Source organism: Anser anser, assembly GCF_964211835.1.
Source record: "Anser anser genome assembly, chromosome: 18".
Lineage (NCBI taxonomy): Eukaryota > Metazoa > Chordata > Aves > Anseriformes > Anatidae > Anser > Anser anser.
In genome coordinates this window covers 15959912-15987874 of record NC_139739.1, presented here as the reverse complement: position 1 = coordinate 15987874, position 27963 = coordinate 15959912, and the positions used below count along the sequence as shown (strand labels likewise).

The following is a 27963-nucleotide window of genomic DNA, read 5'->3' as shown; positions in this document are numbered from 1 at the left end:
CACCAAGTGATTATATGAAGGTGCTTTATTCAGCGCTGGAAGCCGGGGCAGGTGCCCAAATCTGGCTTCAAGTCCCGTTACTTCCCAGCCATTATTTATACATCCAACATTACGTAAGGTATACATATTCATTACAGGTTGCAACATCAGCCTCGCATTCCATTCTAATTAGCTCCCCTCCCCTTTGCACATGCGTGGCGCACTCTGGTGGTCGTCCAGGTGGTCGTCCAGATGAAGTAAGGAGTCTTCCTCTCCGCTAAACTTTTCACCTTTCTCACTCGACGCATGCTCCCTCCGCTCCTTGGTTCTGCTTCAACTCATTTCAGCATTTCCAGGCCCTTATCCAAGGTCAGGTTGTACCTGTTCCCTCCCAGGGTTCCCCTTCAACGATTCCTTTAAATGTTCAGTGTACTCCCTAAGTTTCCAGTGTACATAGATTAATTGATAATGTAAGTACATTTGGCAATGCTTAATTATAAAACATCCATTCGATTCTCCCCAACACTAACATTTCCCCCCTTTGAAAATACTTCACTCATACCAAGAGCAAGTATTTTCATTACTATTAGGTTGAATCAGGTTAGTAGAGGTTAGTGAGTATAACTTGATATAGAGATTAGTAAGTATAATCTTAACGCATCTTCGTTAGTCTACTATCTTATTGATTCCTCTATGCCTGCTTGTTAACGCTAGTACTATAGAATGGGGGTGGAGTAAGTGGGATAGGGTGTTCTGGGTGATTCCCAGTAACCTACTAACCTCCTTAACCACATTGGCGATGAAATGTGGTCCCCTGTCTGAAGAAATACCCAATGGTACACCAAATCTAGGGATTATTTCCTGTAGTAACCATTTTACCGTTTCATTTGTTTGGTTGGTGCGACAGGGAAGGGCCTCCGGCCATCCTGAAAAAGTATCAACCCCTACCAATAGGTATTTATAACCTCTTGCTTTAGGCAGTTCTACGAAGTCTATTTGCCAGTAATCTCCAGGCTCTATCCCAGCTCTAGTTCTTCCCATCTCAGCATGTTTCCTTGCTACCGGATTATTCTTTAAGCAAAGCTCACATTTTGACATTACTGACTTTGCCATTGTTAACATGTGTACCGAGATGACACCTCGTTTCAAATAGGTCACCATTGCTCCTGCACCCCAGTGACATTCATTATGTTTTATTTGTAAGATTTCTCGCATTACTATAGGAGGCACTATAAGTTGTCCTGTCGCAGTCACATACCAGCCGTCAGGATTCTTCTGGGCCTTCATCAAATTTGCAAGTCTCTCATCTTCTGCTGAATACTTTGGGTCTTTAGGTAATTTAAAACAAGAGAGGCCTACCTTTGATGGAATTAGAGCCATTACCTTCCATACTTCACGCGCAACCTTCCGGGCCGTCAAATCTGCCAGTCTGTTACCTTCTGCAATCTCTGACACCCCTCCTTGATGAGCTTTACAATGCATTATGGCCACCTGTTGGGGTTTCTGTACAGCTGTTATTAATTTCAATATTTCTTCCTGGTTTTTTATATTAGTCCCTTTTGAGGATAGCATTCCCCTTTCTTTCCATAATGCCCCATGTACATGAACTACCCCGAATGCATATTTTGAATCTGTCCAAATATTCACGTTCTTACCCTCGCTTAGTTCCAGGGCTCGTGTCAGGGCGACTATTTCTGCTCGTTGGGCTGAAGTCCCCGGAGGTAGGGAATTTGCCTCAATCACTACCTTTGATGTAGTTACCGCGTATCCTGCATAACGAGTCCCATTTTCCACAAAGCTGCTTCCATCCGTGAAAAGTTCCCAATCCGGTCTCCCCAGAGGCTGACCCTTTAAGTCTGTTCTGCTGGCATAGGTATGTTCGATGATCTCCACGCAATCATGACTGAGGTCTCCTTCCTCCGTAGTTGTTCCTAGAAACACTGCTGGGTTTAATAAGTTAGTAGTTCTTAAGATTACATCATCTTGCTCAGTTAGTATAGCTTGATATTTCATCATTCGGCTGGGCGATAGCCAATGGCCCCCCTTTTGCTCCAATACCGTAGTCACCATATGTGGCACGAACACCTCAATTCGTTTCCCTAATGTGAGCTTCCTGGCTTCCTGTATTGAAAGGACTGTGGCTGCCACGGCCCTTAAACACGAGGGCCATCCAGCGCTTACCGCGTCCAATTGTTTAGAAAAATACCCCACAGGTCTTTTCCAGCTCCCAAGTCGCTGGGTCAGTACTCCTAATGCCAATCGTTGTCCCTCATGCACAAACAGCTGGAAGTCCTTTGATAAGTCCGGGGCATGGCATTCTGTACCCCGACTTGTACCCAATCTTGATATCTCTTCAGCCTCCTTATTCCATCCCCTGTGTTATAATCCCATTGGGGATCCTCAGTGGGGAAGTTTTGATCTAGATTTCCAAGCACTAATCCATTTCGTATATCTTCTCGGGCTCTCTCTCTGGCTGCCCGCAATACCATGTCTTTTTCTGTCGAGTCCATCAAAGTATCCAGGATCACCTGGAGATCATCCCAATTGGGATTTTGGGTTTTAATTATCATTTTCATTACCCTGGCTACTTTATCTGGGTTTTCCCTGTAGGTGCCGGCTGCTTGTTTACATATCATTAAATCCCCAGCTGAAAAAGGCACCTTAACATATACCGGTCCTTCTGTCCCCACTCCTTGCCTGAGGGGAGCGATTATTTTCCCTCCCTGTTCATTTATAGTTTCTCCTGCCCTTCGCTGTTGCCGGGTCCTATGTGACACAGGGGAGACTAAAGTCGGGGATTCTCCATCACTACTGCTATCTTCCTTTTCTCTTTTCCCTCCCTGTCCTGGCTCTTCCGGCGGGACGGCGCAACTTCCAAATCAATATTTCCATTATTCATTTCCCCATAATACTTATTATTCTCTATTGCCTGATGCTGTATACAGCGTCCCTCCTTAGTACATGCACAACAACGTTCCTCAGTTGAAACTTCAAGCACCATTATTCCACAAGCATGCTGCCATTCAGGCTTTCGGCGCAAATAAAAGAATAATTCCACATACGGCAGTTCATCATATTTTCCTTCCCACTTACAAAATAGCATTAATTGTAAAATTGTATTATATTGCAATGTTCCATTCTCAGGCCAAGTTTCTTGGTCCTCTAGTTTATACTGTGGCCACCAGATATTACAATAATCAACCAGCTTTCCTTTCCGCATTTCTTGACCAAAACCTCCCTCTTTCCAATGTGCTAGCAAACACCCCAGTGGGGATGTTCGCGGGATAGGTACATCTTTTCCCAGAATTCCTTTAATCTTTTTCATTTTGAGCTTATGACACAAACCCAAAAGCTGCCAGAGCAGCAGCGTGCTCTCCCAGAAGCTGCCGGAGCAGCAGCGTGCTCTCCCAGAAGCTGCCGGAGCAGCAGCACGCTTTCCCAAAAGCTGCCGGAGCAGCAGCGTGCTCTCCCAAAAGCTGCCGGAGCAGCAGCACGCTTTCCCAAAAGCTGCCGGAGCAGCAGCGTGCTCTCCCAAAAGCTGCCGGAGCAGCAGCACGCTTTCCCGAAAGCTGCCGGAGCAGCAGCGTGCTCTCCCAAAAGCTGCCGGAGCACCAGCACGCTTTCCCAAAAGCTGCCGGAGCAGCAGCACGCTTTCCCAGAAGCTGCCGGAGCAGCAGCGTGCTTACTACATACCAATAATACCAAGTGCTGACCCTTCAGCACAAACCAATACAATTACCAATACCAAACCACCAATGCCGAACCTGCAGAGCTTTCGCTCTGTCTAACGGACGGCGCCTAGGCTTACCCCGGGAGCTCCCTGCCCAACCGAGCGTGGCTTTCGCCGCGTCTGACCGGCAGGCTTTCCCAACCAAATCGGTACCGAATACCCAAAGTTGAAAGCACCTTTGCTTACCACTCCAGTGGTACATCGTGAGCAGCGGAGGTCGGTCGTGGTCGACTGCTCCCCGAGAATCCCTCGGTGCCGGCTGGAGCGAAACCGAGACACGAGCCGCCTCAGCAGTGCCCACGCCGTCCCATCTGGGTCGCCAAAATGTTAGCGTAGCAACCACATAACCACCAAGTGATTATATGAAGGTGCTTTATTCAGCGCTGGAAGCCGGGGCAGGTGCCCAAATCTGGCTTCAAGTCCCGTTACTTCCCAGCCATTATTTATACATCCAACATTACGTAAGGTATACATATTCATTACAGGTTGCAACATCAGCCTCGCATTCCATTCTAATTAGCTCCCCTCCCCTTTGCACATGCGTGGCGCACTCTGGTGGTCGTCCAGGTGGTCGTCCAGATGAAGTAAGGAGTCTTCCTCTCCGCTAAACTTTTCACCTTTCTCACTCGACGCATGCTCCCTCCGCTCCTTGGTTCTGCTTCAACTCATTTCAGCATTTCCAGGCCCTTATCCAAGGTCAGGTTGTACCTGTTCCCTCCCAGGGTTCCCCTTCAACGATTCCTTTAAATGTTCAGTGTACTCCCTAAGTTTCCAGTGTACATAGATTAATTGATAATGTAAGTACATTTGGCAATGCTTAATTATAAAACATCCATTCGATTCTCCCCAACACTAACATTAGGGACACCACAAGTTTGGCCAAGTCTATGCATAACTGTATGCCTGGTAGCTACCCTTGCCTTCTCACCTCGGCATGCTTCTATAAAAAAAATTTGGCTTCCTCCAACAGAGATTTTTTTTTGGGGATCCTAAACTCGGATACCTCTGGGCTAGGTAACAGAGAATTTGGGCTACTTTGGAGGTTGCTACATGCCCGGTAGCATACTTTGCCTCCACCAGATTGTACTTTTGAAAAAATTTTGCCTCCCTTCGGCAGTTCTGGAAAAAAGCAGCGTACACGTCTGGGGTAGCTACCTGAATTTTGGCCAAATTGGGAATTATGTGCATGCCCAGTAGCTACCCGTTCCTCCTCCCAGGCATACTTTCTGAAATGTTTTGGCCTCTTCCAGAGAGAGAGGGACTTGTGGATTCGGTCCGCAGAACCCTTCAGGCTAGGTACCTGAGAACTTGGGCCAATTTGGGACGGAGGTGCATGAGAAAAGGCTTCTCTTGCCTCCCGTTTATCTTGGTTGCCAAAACTTTGTGGCTACCTCCACATACAGTTTCTCTTTGGGATCCTGCCCTCAGATCGCTTCAGGGTAGGTACCTGACAACTTTGCCCAATTTGGGACCGAGGTACCTGCCTGGCTACCTTCACTTCCCTTCGCTCATCTTGTTTTCCAAAACTTCTGGGCTACCTCCAAATAAACAACTGCTTGTCAATACCAGATGAAGACCCCTCCACGTTACGTCTCTCTCAACTTTGGCCCTACTTTGGACGTAGCTGCATGCCTGCTAGCTACCTTTCTTCCTCCACAAAAGTCTCTCAAAATGTATGGGATTCTGCCTGAGACACATTTAGCTCTGGGAACCAGCTGCAAAGCCCTTCAGGATAGGGACACCACAAGTTTGGCCAAGTTTATGCATAACTGTATGCCTGGTAGCTACCCTTGCCTTCTCACCTCGGCATGCTTCTGCAAAAGATTTGGTTTCCTCCAACAGAGATTTTTTCTTTGGGGATCCTAAACTCGGATTCCCGTGAGCTAGGAAACAGAATTTGGGCTACTTTGGAGGTTGGTACATGCCCGCTAGCTACTTTTGCCTCTGCCAGATTGTACTTTTGAAAAGGTTTTGCCTCCCTGCAGCAGTTCTGGACAAAAGCAGCGTACCCGTCTGGGGTAGATACCGCAATTTTGGCCAAATTGGGAATTATGTGCATGCCCAGTAGCTACTCGTTCCTCCTCCCAGGCATACTTTCTGAAATGTTTTGGGCCTCTTCCAGAGAGAGAGGGACTTGTGGATTTGGTCCGCAGAACCCTTCAGGCTAGGTACCTGAGAACTTTGCCCAGTTTGGGACGGAGGTGCATGCCAAGAGGCTTCTCTTGCCTCCCGCTTATCTTGGTTACCAAAACATTGTGGCTACCTCCACATACTGATTTACTTTGGGTTCCTGCCCTCAGATCGCTTCAGGCTAGGTACCTGACAACTTTGCCCAATTTCCGACGGAGGTACCTGCCTGGGTACCTTCACTTCCCTTCGCTCATCTTGTTTTCCAAAACTTCTGGGCTAGCTCCAAATACACAACTGCTTGTCAATACCAGCTGAAGACCCCTCCACGTTATGTCTCTCTCAACTTTGGCCCTACTTTGGACGTAGCTGCATGCCTGCTAGCTACCTCTGCTTCCTCCACAAAAGTTTCTCAAAATGTATGCGATTCTGCCTGAGACACATTTAGCTCTGGGTACCAGCTGCAAAGCTCTTCAGGGTAGGGACACCACAAGTTTGGCCAAGTTTATGCATAACTGTATGCCTGGTAGCTACCCTTGCCTTCTCACCTTGGCATGCTTCTAGAAAAAAGATTTGGCTTCCTCCAACAGAGATTTTTTCTTTGGGGATCGTAAACTCGGATTCCCCTGGGCTAGGTAACAGAGAATTTGGGCTACTTTGGAGGTTGGTACATGGCCGGTAGCATACTTTGCCTCCGCCACATTGTACTTTTGAAAAAGTTTCGCCTCCCTGCGGCTGTTCTGGACAAAAGCAGCGTACCCGTCTGGGGTAGCTACCTGAATTTTGGCCAAATTGGGAATTATGGGCATGCCCAGTAGCTACCCGTTCCTCCTCCCAGGCATACTTTCTGAAATGTTTTGGCCTCTTCCAGAGAGAGAGGTACTTGTGGATTCGGTCCGCAGAACCCTTCAGGCTAGGTACCTGAGAACTTTGCCCAATTTTCGACGGAGGTACCTGCCTGGGTACCTTCACTTCCCTTCGCTCATCTTGTTTTCCAAAACTTCTGGGCTAGCTCCAAATACACAACTGCTTGTCAATACCAGCTGAAGACCCCTCCACGTTACGTCTCTGTCAACCTTGGCCCTACTTTGGACGTAGCTGCATGCCTGCTAGCAACCATCGCTTCCTCCACAAAAGCTTCTCAAAATCTTTGTGATTATTCCTGGGAGAGATTTACCTCTGGGTACCAGCTGCAAAGCCCTTCAGGGTAGGGACACCACAAGTTTGGCCAAGTTTACAGGGAAGTGTATGCCTGGTAGCTACCCTTGCCTTCTCACTTCGGCATGCTTCTGCAAAAGATTTGACTTCCTCCAACAGAGATTTTTTCTTTGGGGATCCTAAACTTGGATTCCTCTGGGCTAGGTAACAGAGAATTTGGGCTACTTTGGAGGTTGGTACATACCCGCTAGCTAACTTTGCCTCACCAGATTGTACTTTTGAAAACGTTTCGCCTCCCTGCGGCTGTTCTGGACAAAACCAGCGTACCCGTCTCGGGTAGCTACCGGAATTTTAGCCAAATTCGGAATTATGGGCACGCCCAGTAGCTACCCGTTCCTCCTCCCAGGCATACTTTCTGAAATCTTTTGGGCCTCTTCCAGAGAGAGAGGGACTTGTGGATTCGGTCCGCAGAACCCTTCAGGCTAGGTACCTGAGAACTTGGGCCAATTTTCGACGGAGGTGCATGCCAAGAGGCTTCTCTTGCCACTGCCTGATCTGATTTGCCAAAACCTTGAGCCTACCTCCACATACAGATTTACTTTGGGATCCTGCCCTCAGATCGCTTCAGGCTAGGTACCTGACGACTTTGCCCAATTTCCGACGGAGGTACCTGCCTGGGTACCTTCACTTCCCTTCCCTCATCTTGTTTTCCAAAACTTCTGGGCTAGCTCAAATATACAACTGCATGTCAATACCAGCTGAAGACCCCTCCACGTTACGTCTCTCTCAACTTTGGCCCTACTTTGGACGTAGCTGCATGCCTGCTAGCAACCATCGCTTCCTCCACAAAAGCTTCTCAAAATGTATGGGATTCTGCCTGACACACATTTAGCTCTGGGTACCAGCTGCAAAGCCCTTCAGGATAGGGACACCACAAGTTTGGCCAAGTCTATGCATAACTGTATGCCTGGTAGCTACCCTTGCCTTCTCACCTCGGCATGCTTCTATAAAAAAAATTTGGCTTCCTCCAACAGAGATTTTTTCTTTGGGGATCCTAAACTCGGATTCCCGTGAGCTAGGTAACAGAATTTGGGCTACTTTGGAGGTTGGTACATGCCCGCTAGCTACTTTTGCCTCTGCCAGATTGTACTTTTGAAAAGGTTTTGCCTCCCTGCGGCAGTTCTGGACAAAAGCAGCGTACCCGTCTGGGGTAGCTACCTGAATTTTGGACAAATTGGGAATTATGGGCATGCCCAGTAGCTACCCGTTCCTCCTCCCAGGCATACTTTCTGAAATGTTTTGGGCCTCTTCCAGAGAGAGAGGGACTTGTGGATTTGGTCCGCAGAACCCTTCAGGCTAGGTACCTGAGAACTTTGCCCAGTTTGGGACGGAGGTGCATGCCAAGAGGCTTCTCTTGCCTCCCGCTTACCTTGTTTGCCAAAAAATTGTGGCTACATCCACATACAGATTTACTTTGGGATCCTGCCCTCAGATCGCTTCAGGCTAGGTACCTGACAACTTTGCCCAATTTCCGACGGAGGTACCTGCCTGGGTACCTTCACTTCCCTTCCCTCATCTTGTTTTCCAAAATTTCTGGGCTAGCTCCAAATAAACAACTGCTTGTCAATACCAGCTGAAGACCCCTCCACGTTATGTCTCTCTCAACTTTGGCCCTACTTTGGACGTAGCTGCATGCCTGCTAGCTACCTCTGCTTCCTCCACAAAAGTTTCTCAAAATGTATGGGATTCTGCCTGAGACACATTTAGCTCTGGGTACCAGCTGCAAAGCCCTTCAGGGTAGGGACACCACAAGTTTGGCCAAGTTTACAAGGAAGTGTATGCCTCGTAGCTACCCTTACCTTCTCACTTCGGCATACTTCTGCAAAAGATTTGGCTTCCTCCAACAGAGATTTTTCCTTTGGGGATCCTAAACTCGGATTCCCCTGGGCTAGGTAACAGAGAATTTGGGCTACTTTGGAGGTTTTTACATGCCCGCTAGCTACCTTGGCCTCCGCCACATTGTACTTTTGAAAAAGTTTCGCCTACCTGCAGCAGTTCTGGACAAAAGCAGCGTACCCGTCTGGGGTAGCTACTGGAATTTTGGCCAAATTGGGAATTATGTGCATGCCCAGTAGCTACCCGTTCCTCCTCCCAGGCATACTTTCTGAAATGTTTTGGCCTCTTCCAGAGAGAGAGGGACTTGTGGATTTGGTCCGCAGAACCCTTCAGGATTGGTACCTGAGAACTTGGGCCAATTTTCGACGGAGGTGCATGAGAAAAGGCTTCTCTTGCCTCCCGTTTATCTTGCTTTGCCAAAACCTTGTGGCTACCTCCACATACAGATTTACTTTGGGATCCTGCCCTCAGATCGTTTCAGGCTAGGTACCTGACAACTTTGCCCAATTTCCGACGGAGGTACCTGCCTGGGTACCTTCACTTCCCTTCGCTCATCTTGTTTTCCAAAACTTTTGGGCTAGCACCAAATACACAACTGCTTGTCAATACCAGCTGAAGACCCCTCCACGTTACGTCTCTCTCAACCTTGGCCCTACTTTGGACGTAGCTGCATGCCTCCTAGCAACCATCGCTTCCTCCACAAAAGCTTCTCAAAATGTATGGGATTCTGCCTGACACACATTTAGGTCTGGGTACTAGCTGCAAAACCCTTCAGATTAGGGACACCACAAGTTTGGCCAACTTTATGCATAACTGTATGCCTGGTAGCTACCCTTGCCTTCTCACCTCGGCATGCTTCTAGAAAAAAGATTTGGCTTCCTCCAACAGAGATTTTTCCTTTGGGGATCCTAAACTCGGATTCCCCTGGGCTAGGTAACAGAGAATTTGGGCTACTTTGGAGGTTTTTACATGCCCGCTAGCTACCTTGGCCTCCGCCACATTGTACTTTTGAAAAAGTTTCGCCTCCCTGCGGCTGTTCTGGACAAAAGCAGCGTACCCGTCTGGGGTAGCTACCTGAATTTTGGACAAATTGGGAATTATGTGCATGCCCAGTAGCTACCCGTTCCTCCTCTCAGGCATACTTTCTGAAATGTTTTGGGCCTCTTCCAGGGAGAGAGGGACTTGTGGATTCGGTCCGCAGAACCCTTCAGGATAGGTACCTGAGAACTTTGCCCAATTTTCAATGGAGGTGCATGCCAAGAGGCTTCTCTTGCCTCTGCCTGATCTGGTTTGCCAAAACCTTGTGGCTACCTCCACATACAGATTTACTTTGGGATCCTGCCCTCAGATCGCTTCAGACTAGTTACCTGACAACTTTGCCCAATTTCCGACGGAGGTACCTGCCTGGGTACCTTCACTTCCCTTCCCTCATCTTCTTTTCCAAAACTTCTGGGCTAGCCCCAAATACACAAACGCTTGTCAATACCAGCTGAAGACCCCTCCACGTTACGTCTCTCTCAACTTTGGCCCTACTTTGGACGTAGCTGCATGCCTCCTAGCAACCATCGCTTCCTCCACAAAAGCTTCTCAAAATGTTTGGGATTATTCCTGGGAGAGATTTAACTCTGGGTACCAGCTGCAAAGCCCTTCAGGGTAGAGACACCACAAGTTTGGCCAAGTTTATGCATAACTGTATGCCTGGTAGCTACCCTTGCCTTCTCACCTCAGCATGCTTCTGCAAAAGATTTGGTTTCCTCCAACAGAGATTTTTCCTTTGGGGATCCTAAACTCGGATTCCCCTGGGCTGGGTAACAGAATTTTGGCAATTTTGGACGTTGGTACATGCCCGGTAGCATACTTTCCCTCCGCCAGATTGTACTTTTGAAAAAGTTTCGCCTCCCTGCAGCAGTTCTGGACAAAAGCACCGTACCCGTCTAGGGTAGCTACCTGAATTTTGGCCAAATTGGGAATTATGTGCATGCCCAGTAGCTACCCGTTCCTCCTCCCAGGCATACTTTCTGAAATGTTTTGGCCTCTTCCAGAGAGAGAGGGACTTGTGGATTCGGTCCGCAGAACCCTTCAGGATAGGTACCTGAGAACTTGGGCCAATTTTGGAGGGAGTTCCATGCCAAGGGGATTCTCTTGCCTCTGCCTGATCTGGTTTGCCAAAACCTTGTGCCTACCTCCACATACAGATTTACTTTGGGATCCTGCCCTCAGATGGCTTCAGGCTAGGTACCTGACAACTTTGCCCAATTTGGGACGGAGATACCTGCCTGGGTACCTTCACTTCCCTTCCCTCATCTTGTTTTCCAAAACTTCTGGGCTAGCTCCAAATACACAACTGATTGTCAATACCAGCTGAAGACCCCTCCACGTTACGTCTCTCTCAACCTTGGCCCTACTTTGGACGTAGCTGCATGCCTGCTAGCAACCATCGCTTCCTCCACAAAAGCTTCTCAAAATGTTTGGGATTATTCCTGGGAGAGATTTACCTCTGGATACCAGCTGCAAAGCCCTTCAGGGTAGGGACACCACAAGTTTGGCCAAGTTTACAAGGAAGTGTATGCCTCGTAGCTACCCTTGCCTTCTCACTTCGGCATACTTCTGCAAAAGATTTGGCTTCCTCCAACAGAGATTTTTCCTTTGGGGATCCTATACTCGGATTACCCTGGGCTAGGTAACAGAGAATTTGGGCTACTTTGGAGGTTTTTACATGCCCGCTAGCTATCTTTGCCTCCACCACATTGTACTTTTGAGAAAGTTTCGCCTCCCTGCAGCAGTTCTGGACAAAAGCAGCGTACCCGTCTGGGGTAGCTACCTGAATTTTGGCCAAATTGGGAATTATGCGCATGCCCAGTAGCTACCCGTTCCTCCTCCCAGGCATACTTTCTGAAATGTTTTGGCCTCTTCCAGAGAGAGAGGGACTTGTGGATTCGGTCCGCAGAACCCTTCAGGATAGGTACCTGAGAACTTGGGCCAATTTTCGACGGAGGTGCATGAGAAAAGGCTTCTCTTGCCTCCCGTTTATCTTGCTTTGCCAAAACCTTGTGGCTACCTCCACATACAGATTTACTTTGGGATCCTGCCCTCAGATCGTTTCAGGCTAGGTACCTGACAACTTTGCCCAATTTCCGACGGAGGTACCTGCCTGGGTACCTTCACTTCCCTTCGCTCATCTTGTTTTCCAAAACTTTTGGGCTAGCTCCAAATAAACAACTGCTTGTCAATACCAGCTGAAGACCCCTCCACGTTACGTCTCTCTCAACTTTGGCCCTACTTTGGACGTAGCTGCATGCCTACTAGCAACCATCGCTTCCTCCACAAAAGCTTCTCAAAATGTTTGCGATTATTCCTGAGAGAGATTTACCAGCTGCAAAGCCCTTCAGGGTAGGGACACCACAAGTTTGGCCAAGTTTACAGGGAAGTGTATGCCTGGTAGCTACCCTTGCCTTCTCACCTCGGCATGCTTCTGCAAAAGATTTGGCTTCCTCCAAGAAAGATTTTTTCTTTGGGGATCCTAAACTCGGATTCCCCTGGGCTAGGTAACAGAGAATTTGGGCTACTTTGGAGGTTGGTACATGCCCGCTAGCTAACGTTGCCTCCGCCACATTGTACTTTTGAAAAAGTTTCGCCTCCCTGCGGCAGTTCTTCATAAAAGCACCGTACCCGTCTGGGGTAGCTACCTGAATTTTGGCCAAATTGGGAATTATGTGCATGCCCAGTAGCTACCCGTTCCTCCTCCCAGGCATACTTTCTGAAATGTTTTGGCCTCTTCCAGAGAGAGAGGGACTTGTGGATTCGGTCCGCAGAACCCTTCAGGATAGGTAGCTGAGAACTTGGGACAATTTTCGACGGAGGTGCATGCCAAGAGGCTTCTCTTGCCTCTGGCTGATCTGGTTTGCCAAAACCTTGTGGCTACCTCCACATACAGATTTACTTTGGGATCCTGCCCTCAGATCGCTTCAGGCTAGGTACCTGACAACTTTGCCCAATTTGGGACCGAGGTACCTGCCTGGATACCTTCACTTCCCTTCCCTCATCTTGTTTTCCAAAACTTCTGGGCTAGCTCCAAATACACAACTGCTTGTCAATACCAGCTGAAGACCCCTCCACGTTACGTCTCTCTCAACGTTGGCCCTACTTTGGACGTAGCTGCATGCCTCCTAGCAACCATCGCTTCCTCCACAAAAGCTTCTCAAAATGTATGGGATTCTGCCTGAGATACATTTAGCTCTGGGGACCAGCTGCAAAGCCCTTCAGGGTAGGGACACCACAAGTTTGGCCAAGTTTATGCATAACCGTATGCCTGGTAGCTACCCTTGCCTTCTCACCTTGGCATGCTTCTAGAAAAAAGATTTGGCTTCCTCCAACGGAGATTTTTTCTTTGGGGATCCTAAACTCGGATTCCCCTGGGCTGGGTAACAGAATTTTGGCTATTTTGGACGTTGGTACATGCCCGGTAGCATACTTTCCCTCCGCCAGATTGTACTTTTGAAAAAGTTTCGCCTCCCTGCGGCAGTACTGGATAAAAGCAGCGTACCCGTCGGGGGTAGCTACCTGAATTTTAGCCAAATTGGGAATTATGCGCATGCCCAGTAGCTACCCGTTCCTCCTCCCAGGCATACTTTCTGAAATGTTTTGGCCTCTTCCAGGGAGAGAGGGACTTGTGAATTCGGTCCGCAGAACCCTTCAGGGTAGGTACCCGAGAACTTGGGCTAATTTTCGACGGAGGTGCATGCCAAGAGGCTTCTCTTGCCTCTGGCTGATCTGGTTTGCCAAAACCTTGTGGCTACCTCCACATACAGATTTACTTTGGGATCCTGCCCTCAGATCGCTTCAGGCTAGGTACCTGACAACTTTGCCCAATTTCCGACGGAGGTACCTGCCTGGGTACCTTCACTTCCCTTCGCTCATCTTGTTTTCCAAAACTTCTGGGCTAGCTCCAAATAAACAACTGCTTGTCAATACCAGCTGAAGACCCCTCCACGTTACGTCTCTCTCAACTTTGGCCCTACTTTGGACGTAGCTGCATGCCTGCTAGCAACCATCGCTTCCTCCACAAAAGCTTCTCAAAATGTTTGGGATTATTCCTGAGAGAGATTTACCAGCTGCAAAGCCCTTCAGGGTAGGGACACCACAAGTTTGGCCAAGTTTACAGGGAAGTGTATGCCTGGTAGCTACCCTTGCCTTCTCACCTTGGCATGCTTCTGCAAAAGATTTGGTTTCCACCAAGAAAGATTTTTTCTTTGGGGATCCTAAACTCGGATTCCCCTGGGCTAGGTAACAGAGAATTTGGGCTACTTTGGAGGTTGGTACATGCCCGCTAGCTAACGTTGCCTCCGCCACATTGTACTTTTGAAAAAGTTTCGCCTCCCTGCGGCAGTTCCTGATAAAAGCACCGTACCCGTCTGGGGTAGCTACCTGAATTTTGGCCAAATTGGGAATTATGCACATGCCCAGTAGCTACCCGTTCCTCCTCCCAGGCATACTTTCTGAAATGTTTTGGCCTCTTCCAGAGAGAGAGGGACTTGTGGATTCGGTCCGCAGAACCCTTCAGGCTTGGTACCCAAGAACTTGGGCCAATTTTCGACGGAGGTGCATGCCAAGAGGCTTCTCTTGCCTCTGCCTGATCTGGTTTGCCAAAACCTTGTGGCTACCTCCACATACAGATTTACTTTGGGATCCTGCCCTCAGATCGCTTCAGGCTAGGTACCTGACAACTTTGCCCAATTTCCGACGGAGGTACCTGCCTGGGTACCTTCACTTCCCTTCGCTCATCTTGTTTTCCAAAACTTCTGGGCTAGCTCCAAATACACAACTGCTTGTCAATACCAGCTGAAGACCCCTCCACGTTACGTCTCTCTCAACGTTGGCCCTACTTTGGACGTAGCTGCATGCCTGCTAGCTACCTCTGCTTCCTCCACAAAAGTCTCTCAAAATGTATGGGATTCTGCCTGAGACACATTTAGCTCTGGGAACCAGCTGCAAAGCCCTTCAGGATAGGGACACCACAAGTTTGGCCAAGTTTATGCATAACTGTATGCCAGGTAGCTACCCTTGCCTTCTCACCTCGGCATGCTTCTGCAAAAGATTTGGCTTCCTCCAACAGAGATTTTTTCTTTGGGGATCCTAAACTCGGATTCCCGTGAGCTAGGTAACAGAATTTGGGCTACTTTGGAGGTTGGTACATGCCCGCTAGCTACTTTTGCCTCTGCCAGATTGTACTTTTGAAAAGGTTTTGCCTCCCTGCGGCAGTTCTGGACAAAAGCAGCGTACCCGTCTGGGGTAGCTACCTGAATTTTGGACAAATTGGGAATTATGGGCATGCCCAGTAGCTACCCGTTCCTCCTCCCAGGCATACTTTCTGAAATGTTTTGGGCCTCTTCCAGAGAGAGAGGGACTTGTGGATTTGGTCCGCAGAACCCTTCAGGCTAGGTACCTGAGAACTTTGCCCAGTTTGGGACGGAGGTGCATGCCAAGAGGCTTCTCTTGCCTCCCGCTTACCTTGTTTGCCAAAAAATTGTGGCTACATCCACATACAGATTTACTTTGGGATCCTGCCCTCAGATCGCTTCAGGCTAGGTACCTGACAACTTTGCCCAATTTCCGACGGAGGTACCTGCCTGGGTACCTTCACTTCCCTTCCCTCATCTTGTTTTCCAAAATTTCTGGGCTAGCTCCAAATAAACAACTGCTTGTCAATACCAGCTGAAGACCCCTCCACGTTATGTCTCTCTCAACTTTGGCCCTACTTTGGACGTAGCTGCATGCCTGCTAGCTACCTCTGCATCCTCCACAAAAGTTTCTCAAAATGTATGGGATTCTGCCTGAGACACATTTAGCTCTGGGTACCAGCTGCAAAGCCCTTCAGGGTAGGGACACCACAAGTTTGGCCAAGTTTACAAGGAAGTGTATGCCTCGTAGCTACCCTTGCCTTCTCACTTCGGCATACTTCTGCAAAAGATTTGGCTTCCTCCAACAGAGATTTTTCCTTTGGGGATCCTAAACTCGGATTCCCCTGGGCTAGGTAACAGAGAATTTGGGCTACTTTGGAAGTTGGTACATGCCCGCTAGCTACCTTGGCCTCCGCCACATTGTACTTTTGAAAAAGTTTCGCCTCCCTGCGGCTGTTCTGGACAAAAGCAGCGTACCCGTCTGGGGTAGCTACCTGAATTTTGGACAAATTGGGAATTATGTGCATGCCCAGTAGCTACCCGTTCCTCCTCCCAGGCATACTTTCTGAAATGTTTTGGGCCTCTTCCAGGGAGAGAGGGACTTGTGGATTCGGTCCGCAGAACCCTTCAGGATAGGTACCTGAGAACTTTGCCCAATTTTCAATGGAGGTGCATGCCAAGAGGCTTCTCTTGCCTCTGCCTGATCTGGTTTGCCAAAACCTTGTGGCTACCTCCACATACAGATTTACTTTGGGATCCTGCCCTCAGATCGCTTCAGACTAGTTACCTGACAACTTTGCCCAATTTCCGACGGAGGTACCTGCCTGGGTACCTTCACTTCCCTTCCCTCATCTTCTTTTCCAAAACTTCTGGGCTAGCCCCAAATACACAAACGCTTGTCAATACCAGCTGAAGACCCCTCCACGTTACGTCTCTCTCAACTTTGGCCCTACTTTGGACGTAGCTGCATGCCTCCTAGCAACCATCGCTTCCTCCACAAAAGCTTCTCAAAATGTTTGGGATTATTCCTGGGAGAGATTTAACTCTGGGTACCAGCTGCAAAGCCCTTCAGGGTAGAGACACCACAAGTTTGGCCAAGTTTATGCATAACTGTATGCCTGGTAGCTACCCTTGCCTTCTCACCTCAGCATGCTTCTGCAAAAGATTTGGTTTCCTCCAACAGAGATTTTTCCTTTGGGGATCCTAAACTCGGATTCCCCTGGGCTGGGTAACAGAATTTTGGCAATTTTGGACGTTGGTACATGCCCGGTAGCATACTTTCCCTCCGCCAGATTGTACTTTTGAAAAAGTTTCGCCTCCCTGCAGCAGTTCTGGACAAAAGCACCGTACCCGTCTAGGGTAGCTACCTGAATTTTGGCCAAATTGGGAATTATGTGCATGCCCAGTAGCTACCCGTTCCTCCTCCCAGGCATACTCTCTGAAATGTTTTGGCCTCTTCCAGAGAGAGAGGGACTTGTGGATTCGGTCCGCAGAACCCTTCAGGATAGGTACCTGAGAACTTGGGCCAATTTTGGAGGGAGTTCCATGCCAAGGGGATTCTCTTGCCTCTGCCTGATCTGGTTTGCCAAAACCTTGTGCCTACCTCCACATACAGATTTACTTTGGGATCCTGCCCTCAGATGGCTTCAGGCTAGGTACCTGACAACTTTGCCCAATTTGGGACGGAGATACCTGCCTGGGTACCTTCACTTCCCTTCCCTCATCTTGTTTTCCAAAACTTCTGGGCTAGCTCCAAATACACAACTGATTGTCAATACCAGCTGAAGACCCCTCCACGTTACGTCTCTCTCAACCTTGGCCCTACTTTGGACGTAGCTGCATGCCTGCTAGCAACCATCGCTTCCTCCACAAAAGCTTCTCAAAATGTTTGGGATTATTCCTGGGAGAGATTTACCTCTGGGTACCAGCTGCAAAGCCCTTCAGGGTAGGGACACCACAAGTTTGGCCAAGTTTACAAGGAAGTGTATGCCTCGTAGCTACCCTTGCCTTCTCACTTCGGCATACTTCTGCAAAAGATTTGGCTTCCTCCAACAGAGATTTTTCCTTTGGGGATCCTATACTCGGATTACCCTGGGCTAGGTAACAGAGAATTTGGGCTACTTTGGAGGTTTTTACATGCCCGCTAGCTACCTTTGCCTCCACCACATTGTACTTTTGAGAAAGTTTCGCCTCCCTGCAGCAGTTCTGGACAAAAGCAGCGTACCCGTCTGGGGTAGCTACCTGAATTTTGTCCAAATTGGGAATTATGCGCATGCCCAGTAGCTACCCGTTCCTCCTCCCAGGCATACTTTCTGAAATGTTTTGGCCTCTTCCAGAGAGAGAGGGACTTGTGGATTCGGTCCGCAGAACCCTTCAGGATAGGTAGCTGAGAACTTGGGCCAATTTTCGACGGAGGTGCATGAGAAAAGGCTTCTCTTGCCTCCCGTTTATCTTGCTTTGCCAAAACCTTGTGGCTACCTCCACATACAGATTTACTTTGGGATCCTGCCCTCAGATCGTTTCAGGCTAGGTACCTGACAACTTTGCCCAATTTCCGACGGAGGTACCTGCCTGGGTACCTTCACTTCCCTTCGCTCATCTTGTTTTCCAAAACTTTTGGGCTAGCTCCAAATAAACAACTGCTTGTCAATACCAGCTGAAGACCCCTCCACGTTACGTCTCTCTCAACTTTGGCCCTACTTTGGACGTAGCTGCATGCCTACTAGCAACCATCGCTTCCTCCACAAAAGCTTCTCAAAATGTTTGCGATTATTCCTGAGAGAGATTTACCAGCTGCAAAGCCCTTCAGGGTAGGGACACCACAAGTTTGGCCAAGTTTACAGGGAAGTGTATGCCTGGTAGCTACCCTTGCCTTCTCACCTCGGCATGCTTCTGCAAAAGATTTGGCTTCCTCCAAGAAAGATTTTTTCTTTGGGGATCCTAAACTCGGATTCCCCTGGGCTAGGTAACAGAGAATTTGGGCTACTTTGGAGGTTGGTACATGCCCGCTAGCTAACGTTGCCTCCGCCACATTGTACTTTTGAAAAAGTTTCGCCTCCCTGCGGCAGTTCTTCATAAAAGCACCGTACCCGTCTGGGGTAGCTACCTGAATTTTGGCCAAATTGGGAATTATGTGCATGCCCAGTAGCTACCCGTTCCTCCTCCCAGGCATACTTTCTGAAATGTTTTGGCCTCTTCCAGAGAGAGAGGGACTTGTGGATTCGGTCCGCAGAACCCTTCAGGATAGGTAGCTGAGAACTTGGGACAATTTTCGACGGAGGTGCATGCCAAGAGGCTTCTCTTGCCTCTGGCTGATCTGGTTTGCCAAAACCTTGTGGCTACCTCCACATACAGATTTACTTTGGGATCCTGCCCTCAGATCGCTTCAGGCTAGGTACCTGACAACTTTGCCCAATTTCCGACGGAGGTACCTGCCTGGATACCTTCACTTCCCTTCCCTCATCTTGTTTTCCAAAACTTCTGGGCTAGCTCCAAATACACAACTGCTTGTCAATACCAGCTGAAGACCCCTCCACGTTACGTCTCTCTCAACGTTGGCCCTACTTTGGACGTAGCTGCATGCCTCCTAGCAACCATCGCTTCCTCCACAAAAGCTTCTCAAAATGTATGGGATTCTGCCTGAGATACATTTAGGTCTGGGGACCAGCTGCAAAGCCCTTCAGGGTAGGGACACCACAAGTTTGGCCAAGTTTATGCATAACCGTATGCCTGGTAGCTACCCTTGCCTTCTCACCTTGGCATGCTTCTAGAAAAAAGATTTGGCTTCCTCCAACGGAGATTTTTTCTTTGGGGATCCTAAACTCGGATTCCCCTGGGCTGGGTAACAGAATTTTGGCTATTTTGGACGTTGGTACATGCCCGGTAGCATACTTTCCCTCCGCCAGATTGTACTTTTGAAAAAGTTTCGCCTCCCTGCGGCAGTACTGGATAAAAGCAGCGTACCCGTCGGGGGTAGCTACCTGAATTTTAGCCAAATTGGGAATTATGCGCATGCCCAGTAGCTACCCGTTCCTCCTCCCAGGCATACTTTCTGAAATGTTTTGGCCTCTTCCAGGGAGAGAGGGACTTGTGAATTCGGTCCGCAGAACCCTTCAGGGTAGGTACCCGAGAACTTGGGCTAATTTTCGACGGAGGTGCATGCCAAGAGGCTTCTCTTGCCTCTGGCTGATCTGGTTTGCCAAAACCTTGTGGCTACCTCCACATACAGATTTACTTTGGGATCCTGCCCTCAGATCGCTTCAGGCTAGGTACCTGACAACTTTGCCCAATTTCCGACGGAGGTACCTGCCTGGGTACCTTCACTTCCCTTCGCTCATCTTGTTTTCCAAAACTTCTGGGCTAGCTCCAAATAAACAACTGCTTGTCAATACCAGCTGAAGACCCCTCCACGTTACGTCTCTCTCAACTTTGGCCCTACTTTGGACGTAGCTGCATGCCTGCTAGCAACCATCGCTTCCTCCACAAAAGCTTCTCAAAATGTTTGGGATTATTCCTGAGAGAGATTTACCAGCTGCAAAGCCCTTCAGGGTAGGGACACCACAAGTTTGGCCAAGTTTACAGGGAAGTGTATGCCTGGTAGCTACCCTTGCCTTCTCACCTTGGCATGCTTCTGCAAAAGATTTGGTTTCCACCAAGAAAGATTTTTTCTTTGGGGATCCTAAACTCGGATTCCCCTGGGCTAGGTAACAGAGAATTTGGGCTACTTTGGAGGTTGGTACATGCCCGCTAGCTAACGTTGCCTCCGCCACATTGTACTTTTGAAAAAGTTTCGCCTCCCTGCGGCAGTTCCTGATAAAAGCACCGTACCCGTCTGGGGTAGCTACCTGAATTTTGGCCAAATTGGGAATTATGCGCATGCCCAGTAGCTACCCGTTCCTCCTCCCAGGCATACTTTCTGAAATGTTTTGGCCTCTTCCAGAGAGAGAGGGACTTGTGGATTCTCACCGCAGAACCCTTCAGGCTTGGTACCCAAGAACTTGGGCCAATTTTCGACGGAGGTGCATGCCAAGAGGCTTCTCTTGCCTCTGGCTGATCTGGTTTGCCAAAACCTTGTGGCTACCTCCACATACAGATTTACTTTGGGATCCTGCCCTCAGATCGCTTCAGGCTAGGTACCTGACAACTTTGCCCAATTTCCGACGGAGGTACCTGCCTGGGTACCTTCACTTCCCTTCCCTCATCTTGTTTTCCAAAACTTCTGGGCTAGCTCCAAATACACAACTGCTTGTCAATACCAGCTGAAGACCCCTCCACGTTACGTCTCTCTCAACGTTGGCCCTACTTTGGACGTAGCTGCATGCCTGCTAGCTACCTCTGCTTCCTCCACAAAAGTTTCTCAAAATGTATGGGATTCTGCCTGACACACATTTAGCTCTGGGGACCAGCTGCAAAACCCTTCAGGGTAGGGACACCACAAGTTTGGCCAAGTTAATGCATAACTGTATGCCTGGTAGCTACCCTTGCCTTCTCACCTTGGCATGCTTCTACAAAAAAGATTTGGCTTCCTCCAACAGAGATTTTTTCTTTGGGGATCCTAAACTCGGATTACCCTGGGCTAGGTAACAGAGAATTTGGGCTACTTTGGAGGTTGGTAAATGCCCGGTAGCATACTTTGCCTCCGCCACATGGTACTTTTGAAAACGTTGCGCCTCCCTGCGGCAGTTCTGGACAAAAGCAGCGTACCCGTCTGGGGTAGCTACCTGAATTTTGGACAAATTGGGAATTATGTGCATGCCCAGTAGCTACCCGTTCCTCCTCCCAGGCATACTTTCTGAAATCTTTTGGGCCTCTTCCAGAGAGAGAGGGACTTGTGGATTCGGTCCGCAGAACCCTTCAGGCTAGGTACCTGAGAACTTGGGCCAATTTTGGAGGGAGTTCCATGCCAAGGGGCTTCTCTTGCCTCTGCCTGATCTGGTTTGCCAAAACTTTGTGGCTACCTCCACATACAGATTTACTTTGGGATCCTGCCCTCAGATCGCTGCAGGGTAGGTACCTGACAACTTTGCCCAATTTGGGACCGAGGTACCTGCCTGGGTACCTTCACTTCCCTTCGCTCATCTTGTTTTCCAAAACTTCTGGGCTACCTCCAAATACACAACTGCTTCTCAATACCAGCTGAAGACCCCTCCACGTTACGTCTCTCTCAACCTTGGCCCTACTTTGGACGTAGCTGCATGCCTGCTAGCAACCATCGCTTCCTCCACAAGAGGTTCTCAAAATGTTTGGGATTATTCCTGGGAGAGATTTACCTCTGGGTACCAGCTGCAAAGCCCTTCAGGGTAGGGACACCACAAGTTTGGCCAAGTTTACAAGGAAGTGTATGCCTGGTAGCTACCCTTGCCTACTCACCTCGGCATGCTTCTGCAAAAGATTTGGCTTCCTCCAACAGAGATTTTTCCTTTGCGGATCCTAAACTCGGATTCCCCTGGGCTAGGTAACAGAGAATTTGGGCTACTTTGGAGGTTTTTACATGCCCGCTAGCTACCTTTGCCTCCGCCACATTGTACTTTTGAGAAAGTCTCGCCTCCCTGCAGCAGTTCTGGACAAAAGCAGCGTACCCGTCTGGGGTAGCTACCTGAATTTTGGCCAAATTGGGAATTATGCGCATGCCCAGTAGCTACCCGTTCCTCCTCCCAGGCATACTTTCTGAAATGTTTTGGCCTCTTCCAGAGAGAGAGGGACTTGTGGATTTGGTCCACAGAACCCTTCAGGATAGGTACCTGAGAACTTGGGCCAATTTTCGACGGAGGTGCATGAGAAAAGGCTTCTCTTGCCTCCCGTTTATCTTGCTTTGCCAAAACCTTGTGGCTATCTCCACATACAGATTTACTTTGGGATCCTGCCCTCAGATCGCTTCAGGCTAGGTACCTGACAACTTTGCCCAATTTCCGACGGAGGTACCTGCCTGGGTACCTTCACTTCCCTTCCCTCATCTTGTTTTCCAAAATTTCTGGGCTAGCTCCAAATAAACAACTGCTTGTCAATACCAGCTGAAGACCCCTCCACGTTACGTCTCTCTCAACTTTGGCCCTACTTTGGACGTAGCTGCATGCCTGCTAGCTACCTCTGCTTCCTCCACAAAAGTTTCTCAAAATGTATGGGATTCTGCCTGAGACACTTTTAGCTCTGGGGACCAGCTGCAAAACCCTTCAGGGTAGGGACACCACAAGTTTGGTCAAGTTTATGCATAACCGTATGCCGGGTAGCTACCCTTGCCTTCTCACCTTGGCATGCTTCTACAAAAAAGATTTGGCTTCCTCCAACAGAGATTTTTTCTTTGGGGATCCTAAACTCAGATTCCTCTGGGCTAGGTAACAAAGAATTTGGGCTACTTTGGAGGCTGGTAAATGCCCGCTAGCTAACTTTGCCTTCGCCACATTGTACTTTTGAAAACGTTTCGCCTACCTGCGGCAGTTCTGGACAAAAGCAGCGTACCCATCTGGGGTAGCTACCGGAAGTTTGGCCAAATTGGAAATTATGCGCATGCCCTGTAGCTACCCGTTCCTCCTCCCAGGCATACTTTCTGAAATGTTTTGGCCTCTTCCAGAGAGAGAGAGGAACTTGTGGATTCGGTCCACAGAACCCTTCAGGCTAGGTACCTGAGAACTTGGGCCAATTTTGGAGGGAGTTCCATGCCAAGGGGCTTCTCTTGCCTCTGGCTGATCTGGTTTGCCAAAACTTTGTGGCTACCTCCACATACAGATTTACTTTGGGATCCTGCCCTCAGATCGCTTCAGGCTAGGTACCTGACAACTTTGCCCAATTTCCGACGGAGGTACCTGCCTGGGTACCTTCACTTCCCTTCCCTCATCTTGTTTTCCAAAACTTTGAGGCTAGCTCCAAATACACAACTGCTTGTCAATACCAGCTGAAGACCCCTCCACGTTACGTCTCTCTCAACGTTGGCCCTACTTTGGACGTAGCTGCATGCCTGCTAGCTACCTCTGCTTCCTCCACAAAAGTTTCTCAAAATGTATGGGATTCTGCCTGAGACACTTTTAGCTCTGGGGACCAGCTGCAAAACCCTTCAGGGTAGGGACACCACAAGTTTGGTCAAGTTTATGCATAACTGTATGCCTGGTAGCTACCCTTGCCTTCTCACCTTGGCATGCTTCTACAAAAAAGATTTGGCTTCCTCCAACAGAGATTTTTTCTTTGGGGATCCTAAACTCGGATTCCTCTGGGCTAGGTAACAAAATTTTGACTATTTTGGACGTTGGTACATGCCCAGTAGAATACTTTGCCTCCGCCAGACTGTACTTTTGAAAAAGTTTCGCCTCCCTGCAGCAGTTCTGGACAAAAGCAGCGTACCCGTCTGGGGTAGCTACCGGAAGTTTGGCCAAATTGGGAATTATGTGCATGCCCAGTAGCTACCCGTTCCTCCTCCCAGGCATACTTTCTGAAATCTTTTGGGCCTCTTCCAGAGAGAGAGGGACTTGTGGATTCTCACCGCAGAACCCTTAAGGCTAGGTACCCAAGAACTTGGGCCAATTTTCGAAGGAGGTGCATGCCAAGAGGCTTCTCTTGCCTCTGCCTGATCTGGTTTGCCAAAACCTTGTGGCTACCTCCACATACAGATTTACTTTGGGATCCTGCCCTCAGATCGCTTCAGGCTAGGTACCTGACAACCTTGCCCAACTTCCGACGGAGGTACCTGCCTGGGTACCTTCACTTCCCTTCGCTCATCTTCTTTTCCAAAACTTCTGGGCTAGCACCAAATACACAACTGCTTGTCAATACCAGCTGAAGACCCCTCCACGTTACGTCTCTCTGAACGTTGGCCCTACTTTGGACGCAGCTGCATGCCTGCTAGCAACCATCGCTTCCTCCACAAAAGCTTCTCAAAATGTTTGGGATTATTCCTGAGAGAGATTTACCAGCTGCAAATCCCTTCAGGGTAGGGACACCACAAGTTTGGCCAAGTTTACAGGGAAGTGTATGCCTGGTAGCTACCCTTGCCTTCTCACCTTGGCATGCTTCTGCAAAAGATTTGGCTTCCTCCAAGAAAGATTTTTTCTTTGGGGATCCTAAACTCGGATTACCCTGGGCTAGGTAACAGAGAATTTGGGCTACTTTGGAGGTTGGTACATGCCCGCTAGCTACCTTTGCCTCCGCCACATTGTACTTTTGAAAAAGTTTCGCCTCCCTGCGGCAGTTCTTCATAAAAGCACCGTACCCGTCTAGGGTAGCTACCTGAATTTTGGCCAAATTGGGAATTATGCGCATGCCCAGTAGCTACCCGTTCCTCCTCCCAGGCATACTTTCTGAAATGTTTTGGCCTCTTCCAGAGAGAGAGGGACTTGTGGATTCGGTCCGCAGAACCCTTCAGGCTTGGTACCCAAGAACTTGGGCCAATTTTCGACGGAGGTGCATGCCAAGAGGCTTCTCTTGCCTCTGCCTGATCTGGTTTGCCAAAACCTTGTGGCTACCTCCACATACAGATTTACTTTGGGATCCTGCCCTCAGATCGCTTCAGGCTAGGTACCTGACAACTTTGCCCAATTTGGGACCGAGGTACCTGCCTGGGTACCTTCACTTCCCTTCCCTCATCTTGTTTTCCAAAATTTCTGGGCTAGCTCCAAATAAACAACTGCTTGTCAATACCAGCTGAAGACCCCTCCACGTTACGTCTCTCTCAACTTTGGCCCTACTTTGGACGTAGCTGCATGCCTGCTAGCTACCTCTGCTTCCTCCACAGAAGTTTCTCAAAATGTATGGGATTCTGCCTGAGACACTTTTAGCTCTGGGGACCAGCTGCAAAACCCTTCAGGGTAGGGACACCACAAGTTTGGTCAAGTTTATGCATAACTGTATGCCTGGTAGCTACCCTTGCCTTCTCACCTTGGCATGCTTCTACAAAAAAGATTTGGCTTCCTCCAACAGAGATTTTTTCTTTGGGGATCCTAAACTCAGATTCCTCTGGGCTAGGTAACAAAGAATTTGGGCTACTTTGGAGGTTGGTAAATGCCCGCTAGCCAACTTTGCCTTCGCCACATTGTACTTTTGAAAACGTTTCGCCTACCTGCGGCAGTTCTGGACAAAAGCAGCGTACCCATCTGGGGTAGCTACCGGAAGTTTGGCCAAATTGGAGATTATGCGCATGCCCTGTAGCTACCCGTTCCTCCACCCAGGCATACTTTCTGAAATGTTTTGGCCTCTTCCAGAGAGAGAGGGACTTGTGGATTCGGTCCGCAGAACCCTTCAGGCTAGGTACCTGAGAACTTGGGCCAATTTTGGAGGGAGTTCCATGCCAAGGGGCTTCTCTTGCCTCTGACTGATCTGGTTTGCCAAAACTTTGTGGCTACCTCCACATACAGATTTACTTTGGGATCCTGCCCTCAGATCGCTTCAGGCTAGGTACCTGACAACTTTGCCCAATTTCCAGCGGAGGTACCTGCCTGGGTACCTTCACTTCCCTTCGCTCATCTTGTTTTCCAAAACTTTGAGGCTAGCTCCAAATACACAACTGCTTGTCAATACCAGCTGAAGACCCCTCCACGTTACGTCTCTCTGAACGTTGGCCCTACTTTGGACGTAGCTGCATGCCTCCTAGCAACCATCGCTTCCTCCACAAAAGCTTCTCAAAATGTATGGGATTCTGCCCGAGACACATTTAGCTCTGGGTACCAGCTGCAAAGCCCTTCAGGGTAGGGACACCACAAGTTTGGCCAACTTTATGCATAACTGTATGCCTGGTAGCTACCCTTGCCTTCTCACCTTGGCATGCTTCTAGAAAAAAGATTTGGCTTCCTCCAACAGAGATTTTTTCTTTGGGGATCCTAAACTCGGATTCCTCTGGGCTAGGTAACAAAATTTTGACTATTTTGGACGTTGGTACATGCCCGGAAGAATACTTTGCCTCCGCCAGATTGTACTTTTGAAAAAGTTTCGCCTCCCTGCAGCAGTTCTGGACAAAAGCAGCGTACCCGTCTGGGGTAGCTACCTGAATTTTGGACAAATTGGGAATTATGGGCATGCCCAGTAGCTACCCGTTCCTCCTCCCAGGCATACTTTCTGAAATCTTTTGGGCCTCTTCCAGAGAGAGAGGGACTTGTGGATTCGGTCCGCAGGACCCTTCAGGATAGGTACCTGAGAACTTGGGCCAATTTTGGAGGGAGTTCCATGCCAAGGGGATTCTCTTGCCTCTGCCTGATCTGGTTTGCCAAAACTTTGTGCCTACCTCCACATACAGATTTACTTTGGGTTCCTGCCCTCAGATCGCTTCAGGCTAGGTACCTGACAACCTTGCCCAATTTGGGACCGAGGTACCTGCCTGGGTACCTTCACTTCCCTTCCCTCATCTTGTTTTCCAAAACTTCTTGGTAGCACCAAATACACAACTGCTTGTCAATACCAGCTGAAGACCCCTCCACGTTACGTCTCTCTCAGCTTTGGCCCTACTTTGGACGTAGTTGCATGCCTGCTAGCAACCATCGCTTCCTCCACAAAAGCTTCTCAAGATGTTTGGGATTCTGCCCGAGACACATTTAGCTCTGGGTACCAGCTGCAAAGCCCTTCAGGATAGGGACACCACAGGTTTGGCCAAGTTTATGCATAACTGTATGCCTGGTAGCTACCCTTGCCTTCTCACCTTGGCATGCTTCTGCAAAAGATTTGGTTTCCTCGAACAGAGATTTTTTCTTTGGGGATCCTAAACTCGGATTCCCCTGGGCTAGGTAACAGAGAATTTGGGATAGTTTGGAGGTTTTTACATGCCCGCTAGCAACCTTTGCCTCCGCCACATTGTACTTTTGAAAAAGTTTTGCCTCCCTGCGGAAGTTCTGGACAAAAGCACTTTACCCGTCTGGGGTAGCTACCTGAATTTTGGCCAAATTGGGAATTATGCGCATGCCCAGTAGCTACCCGTTCCTCCTCCCAGGCATACTTTCTGAAATGTTTTGGCCTCTTCCAGAGAGAGAGGGACTTGTGGATTCGGTCCGCAGAACCCTTCAGGCTAGGTACCCGAGAACTTGGGCCAATTTTCGATGCAGGTGCCTGCCAAGAGGCTTCTCTTGCTTCTGGCTGATCTGGTTTGCCAAAACCTTGTGGCTATCTCCACATACAGATTTACTTTGGGATCCTGCCCTCAGATCGCTTCAGGCTAGGTACCTGACAACGTTGCTCAGTTTCGGACGGAGGTACCTGCCTGGGTACCTTCACTTCCCTTCCCTCATCTTGTTTTCCAAAACTTCTGGGCTAGCTCCAAATAAACAACTGCTTGTCAATACCAGCTGAAGATCCCTCCATGTTACGTCTCTCTCAACTTTGGCCCTACTTTAGACGTAGCTGCATGCCTGCTAGCTACCTCTGCTTCCTCCACAAAAGTTTCTCAAAATGTATTGGATTCTGCCCGAGACCCATTTAGCTCTGGGTACC

At 48.9% G+C, this 27963-nt stretch overlaps 1 protein-coding gene and 1 long non-coding RNA gene across 2 annotated transcripts in view; both read right to left on the bottom strand.

The window, feature by feature from the left end:
• Positions 1-27963, bottom strand: part of MAJIN (membrane anchored junction protein) — a 132472-nt gene that overhangs the window by 23091 nt on the left and 81418 nt on the right. The gene's annotated exons all lie outside the window — the stretch shown is intronic.
• On the bottom strand, positions 11-27822 carry LOC310883455. The gene is made up of 2 exons (XR_014573546.1): positions 27742-27822; positions 11-26868 (listed from the first exon to the last, which is right to left on the bottom strand). It is a non-coding gene; the product is annotated as an uncharacterized lncRNA (long non-coding RNA).